Source organism: Xiphophorus hellerii, chromosome 3, assembly GCF_003331165.1.
Source record: "Xiphophorus hellerii strain 12219 chromosome 3, Xiphophorus_hellerii-4.1, whole genome shotgun sequence".
NCBI lineage: Eukaryota > Metazoa > Chordata > Actinopteri > Cyprinodontiformes > Poeciliidae > Xiphophorus > Xiphophorus hellerii.
The window spans coordinates 12,767,651-12,773,650 of record NC_045674.1 but is presented as its reverse complement, the minus strand read 5'-3'; positions in this window follow the sequence as shown (position 1 = coordinate 12,773,650).

The window sequence follows — 6,000 nt, the reverse complement described above, 5'->3', positions numbered from 1 at the left end:
GAGTCCAAAACAAAAAGGACAATAATGTGTCACACACTATTTTGTACCCTACATTTCTCGTTTGCATAGAGCAATACTAAATCATTTCATATTGCATTCATTTACGATATGGAGTGACTTATAATTTATTTCCATTAACCTATCTTTCAACCTACCAATATTTTACCCCCAAAGTTCTCCCTCTGCTGCCCTGCTATCCCCCAAGCATCCTGGTGCCAGCGATCCCCAAAGATCCTGTACAGAAATTAAAAAATCCAGGGTGGCAGCCAGTATCTTAAAGTTTCTGATTCATACATGTTCATAAAAACTTGCCTGACTCTTTGAAACATTGTTGGTGTTGGGGTCTCTTATGTTGTCTCTTCTATTGTCTCTTTTGGGCTTTCCTCCAGGGCTCTTCACTTTGCAGGACATCCTTTGATTTTTCTGCCACCCTGGATTTAATCCTGTCAAGCTTTACTTTTAAAGCAACGATTTCTTTATTGAGCTCATCATTCTCCGCTTCAAGCCTTTTCTGCTCTTTGGACTTTTCTCTCAATGAATCCTCTGCATTTTTTCTCATTGTGATCTGTGTCCGTTGCAGGAGCACATTTAACCTTGACATGGCATCATAATCACATTTCAACGTCTGAATAGTAGATCTTGCTTCTTCCAATTCAAAATTAAGAGCCCTAATCTGTTTCTTGTAATGCTCTTTTGCATCTACAAGCATGTCATTTTCTGCTTGCCAGCTCCTTGCATTATTGTTTCTGCTACCGTTGAGGTGCTCGATTTTCATCCTTAGGTTTTCCACCGTCTTTTGAAGCTGCTCGTTTTCTTTCTTCAGCTTCCCGCAGCTCTCCTGTAAAATTTCTATTGTTGCCAACAAGAAATAATTTTCTGCCATTACACTGGCTTTTATTTCTGCCAAAAATAAATCCTTGTCTGCCATGGTATTTGCTGTGTGGGTCAAACCTAAAACTGAAATGAATTTCTCTGTGGAATCTGGGAATACAGAGACAGTCACCAGTGATTGTTTTAATAGCTAGTTTTTGTCAGAGTCTTTGATAGTCGGTTTATAAAACTTAACTTCATTGTAAAATGCAGCAAGGCATGACTTTCCCTACCTGGAACAATGAATATGATATTTAGCTAGTAACAATAAAGGATTTATAAGAAACTCAGAATTGTTAAGCATGCTTTTAGTGAGGCCAAGTAAGACATCTTCCCATAACAGAATAATTTTGTGCTTCTATGTTGTTGTGGATAAAGTCACACAGATTCTGCCAAAAAGCATCAACAAAGGTACAGTGCCAAAACAAGTGGACAACAGTTTAAGGATATGAATCACAAAACTAACAATTTACATCAAATTCTTTCTTGAATATCATATATAGTTCTCATAAAAGGATTCGTGCAAACATCTGCGATAGCTTTTCATTTTAAACGGGTAGGATGTTCTGATGAAGGCAGTGATATTTCTGTGTTTTTGTCGTGTAAATTGTTCCAATGCTATGCTTAGCATAACTTCTAAGCTTCCACTTCAGTCTCGTCACATAAAGAAATGAGTGATCAGAAATGATAATATTTAACATTAACACAGCCTGCTATAGGTTTCGGTTTGTAAACATCACGGTATAAGTTTTTTTTCTGCTTTGTGTTGCGTTACGAACACAAACTTCAGCGTATTTAGTTTGAATTTTAATAAACATAATAGTAAAGTTTAAGCAGAAAGATTTTTTAAAACAATTTTCCATTACAAACTAAGGCTGTTGTAAACAAATATTTTAGTAATCTATTGATTATTCATATGATTAATCGAGTAATCAGATTAAAAAAAATTGATAAAATATTGGTAAATCTGGCATAACACCGGTGTTACTATTGGATATCAATATCAGTCCAATTTTTCATTTTTGAGCATCTCTAACCAGTGTTGTAGTACTCCGGTCTCGGTCTCCAGACCGTTTTCTTCCCCTAACAGTTACTTTTTTGTAGTTTAAAAAATTAACCTGTAACAGTAACAGCTCACTTTTCTCAGTGTAGAGGCTTCACTGCAAAAACACAAAATCTTACCAAGTATTTCTCATCTAGTTTCAGTGCAAATATCTTAGTACTTGAAATAAGACAAAACTAACTTACAAGTAACTTTTCAGCAAAACATAGGAGCTTGTTTAAAGTCAATAATTCCATAATATTGATGAGAAAGTGCTAGTTCCAATAGCAGATTTTTTTCACTTATAAAATGGGAAAATGTCTCGTTTTAAATTTTAAAACGAGACATATCTTAAATGTGTGAGTGTGTGTGTGCATGGTTGTTGGTCCTGTCTGTCTCTGTGTTGCCCTGCAACAGACTAGCGACTTGTTCAGGGTGACCCGCCTCTCGCCCAAAACGTTCGCTGGAGAGAGACACCAGCACCTCCCAACCCCACTAGGACAAGGGTGTTAGAAAATGGATGGATGGATATTCTAAATGTCTTGTTTTAAAACCTTAAAAAAGTCTTAAAACAAGACTTTTTAAAAGTCTTGTTTATAAAAACATGTTTAAAAAGACTTTTAAAACATTTTAAAACACTTTGCCATCAATATTAAGGGATTATTTACTTAAAACAAGCTCCTATGTTTTGCTGAAAAGTTACTTGTAAGTAAGTTCTGTTTTATTGCAAATCTACTAAGATATTTGTACTGAAACTAGATGAGAAATACTTTGTAAGATTTTGGGTTTTGCAGTGTTGAACAACCTCACATCCAGCTAGTTTGTGTTTCTGAGAGACACAGCTGTTCAAAAATTGACAGTTCAAATATTTACGAGGTTTTTCATCTCTGCTATCAGAAACGAACAGTTTCTGTGTATTTTCCATAAATACACAGAAACTGTTCTAATGGTTGGCTGTTCTGATGGTTGGCTTCATGATGGGGTTTACTGTAATAGTTTCAGCAGCAAACTTACTCTTCTGCCCTGCTCTGCAGGTCTGAGACAGTGTGTGGGCCTGGCTTATTAATTCTAAATAAAAAACAAGTCAGTATCATGTCCTTTGTGTAGGTGTGTGTTTGTACAGCTGAGCTTAACACAAAGCATCAGCAGCTGACAGCGGCGCTGACCAGCACAGGTGTTCCTCATTCCCCCTAATTGGCCCTGTAACAGCATACTGCCCACAGGAGAAGAAACCCAGACATATGTGTGTGTTTTAACTGTATTTTAAACACACACACACACACACACCCAAATGCACACCCCCCACACCTGCACACACACCCCCATTCAAGACAAGAAGGTCACTTTGAGCTTTGTTTGTACTTCTATAAAGGCATAATTCAACTTTGCTAGCTTGAAGATAATTGCAGGCTGCAATTTCTTTCATAATGAGTTACCAGATTTTTTTATTGACATTTATCCGTAATATGTTATTGATTATGTTTGCTTTTATTAAATATGTGTTTGTGGCCTGTGGATCAATACCTTTATTGTTGATTACTGAGTTTTGGAAGTGACTGCTGGGGCCAGGCGTAGCTGACAATCAGATAAACGTTTTATCTTGTTATTGTGCTTTTTATATTTTGTGATCAATCTGAATTTTCTTTGGTCATTTAAAAACGAAACTTTAACTACATCATTCATATACAAAGACAAGTCCCACAAAATAATATTTTCTTCTCTTTAAATTTCATAAACATAGCACAGTTCAGAATTAAAAAATCTTTATACTTCCGTTTTAAAACTTACATCAGCTAAATATTCTGCATTCATGAAAGAACTACATGCAATGTATAAAAAATATATTTGTTAATACGTTCAGGGAAATTCCTTTGAAAAAATATCTGAACTAAGATTTTCTTCACATATTTTGCAGAGGTGAACTCTGGATTGACCACTGCTGATGCCCTTGAAACCAAGATTTGTGTTTTTCTTTGACTCATTGATGCTCCTGCTGTATTTCTGAGCCTCCAGATGACCTCACTGTCACCTGGAGCAACAGCACCTGCGCTTTGTTTTCAGGTTTGTGGCGTCTGTCTGCTTCGCACCAACGTCTCAAAACATGTGAAAAATAAAATCCCAGCTAAACCGTCAAGATATTCCGTGTTACTTTATTTGTTTGGCAGAAAATTAAGCGACATGCAAGTGTTTGGTGGTAATAAGTGCTATTATTTTCAGTTGTGAAGTGGAAGAATCTGAAAAGTGTGGCATGCATTTGTTTTCAGCAGTGTCGTGCAAGCAGCTTTTTTTGCTACTTGTCTTTACCAGCACTAAAGATATCTCAGTTGCCAGTTCTTTGCAGAATATCTGAAGCTGAGTCAGATTAGATGAATTTCATCTGTAAAAGTTCCATTTCCAAGTCTTTGATTTAGATTTGGACATTGATTGGATTTTCTTAACTCATCAAAAAGCTCTGATCTAAAACACTGATTGTATGTTTAGGGTTGTGTTCCTGATAAAAAGTAAACTTCTACTTTAAGGATTTTTTCTTTCCCATGCTGTAAAATCTCTAAAGAACATCTGAGATCTTCATTTTAAAAAATCTACACAAAATTTTATTTTGAGGCATCACAAGAATAATATTGTATACAAATGCACACTTTTCATATGTGTATTGCTCCTCTTAACAATCATGCACTTTGTGTTGATCTATGAAATATTTTATATGGACGAAATATGTACACTGTTCATTAATCTCTCTGGCAGCAAATCTAAATCCTAAAAAAGTTGTAGCTTATGAAATATCCTTTTAGTTTTTCTGCAGGTGACTCACTCAAAGGCATGGGGAAGAAAAGAACTTTAACGGGTAAAGATTTGAGGTTGTAGGTCATCCACGAACATGCCATAACTTGTTATAATTGTTTTCCCTGCGACCAATCAGTGGTTACAAATATGCTTAAATGCCACAAAGATGCAGAGAAATGCTCTCTTGCCACACCCCACCACCTCGCAATATGGTCTGTAAGTTAAATTTAAAAACACCTTGGGTGTTTAAGGTGCTACTGACAAGGAGGATGGTTGACTGCAGAAGCTGTAACTATAGCAACAGAGGATTCTTCCCAGTAAAATAACATTTGTAAAAGAGGGAAAGTGTGAGGAGTTTTTGAGTTTTGGTGTTAAAGTGTTCAAACTGTGATTTCTGTTGATGCTCTGGAATATAAGCAACAATGATTTGTAGATTTAATTGTCACTTTTAGGTCTGATTCAGGAGATGTGGACATGATACTGCAGCACAAGTAACAAACTTAAATACACAAGGTCCTTTATGGATTTGAATGTGAAAACATCTTTTTTTTTTTAAATAAATAAATAAAAGGTGCTTCTCTGCTTTTGTTTTTATTTTATGATACTGAATTAATTGTGAGCGTGACTGATAAAAAAATTATATTTGCTTTGCCAGAATTTACACCTAATTCAGATGCCGTGGCTAAACAAGAAGGTATACAGATATTTTTTTCTTTTTTTAGTACATATTAAAAAAAAAAAAGATTTATTCTTAATTTTCAGGGATGTTCAAAGCTATAAATTTAACTTGAAATAATTTTTGAGTAGAACTGAGAGCCTGACAATCAGAAAATTGGTTTGTGATTGAATTTATTTATTTATGACTACTACTACTACTACTACTACTACTAATAATAATAATAATAATAATAATAATATACTGTGCTAATGTAATTTTAAGAGCATTTAATTTTAAAGCGGTTTGATATTAAACAGTTTGTTGGTTTTCAGCCATCTTTGAATGCAGTCAGTCCCCAAAAATGTAGATTATAATTGACTATGTTATATTTATAGCATCAACATAAGTAATTCTAATTTTCCTATTATGTACTTTTAACAATTGTGTGTGCTTTTTTAAAATAAAAGTGTCAGATACACTGGGAGAAAACAACTCAGATACAAAATAATAACACTCAAAAATGCAATTTTGAAAATTAATATAGAAACATATGGAACATTGCTGAAATGTCAAGTCAGTTAAGTTTTAGGATGAAATGAAGTGTTATTACAGGCCTAGCCTTGATTTGCAGTCTAATTCAAATATG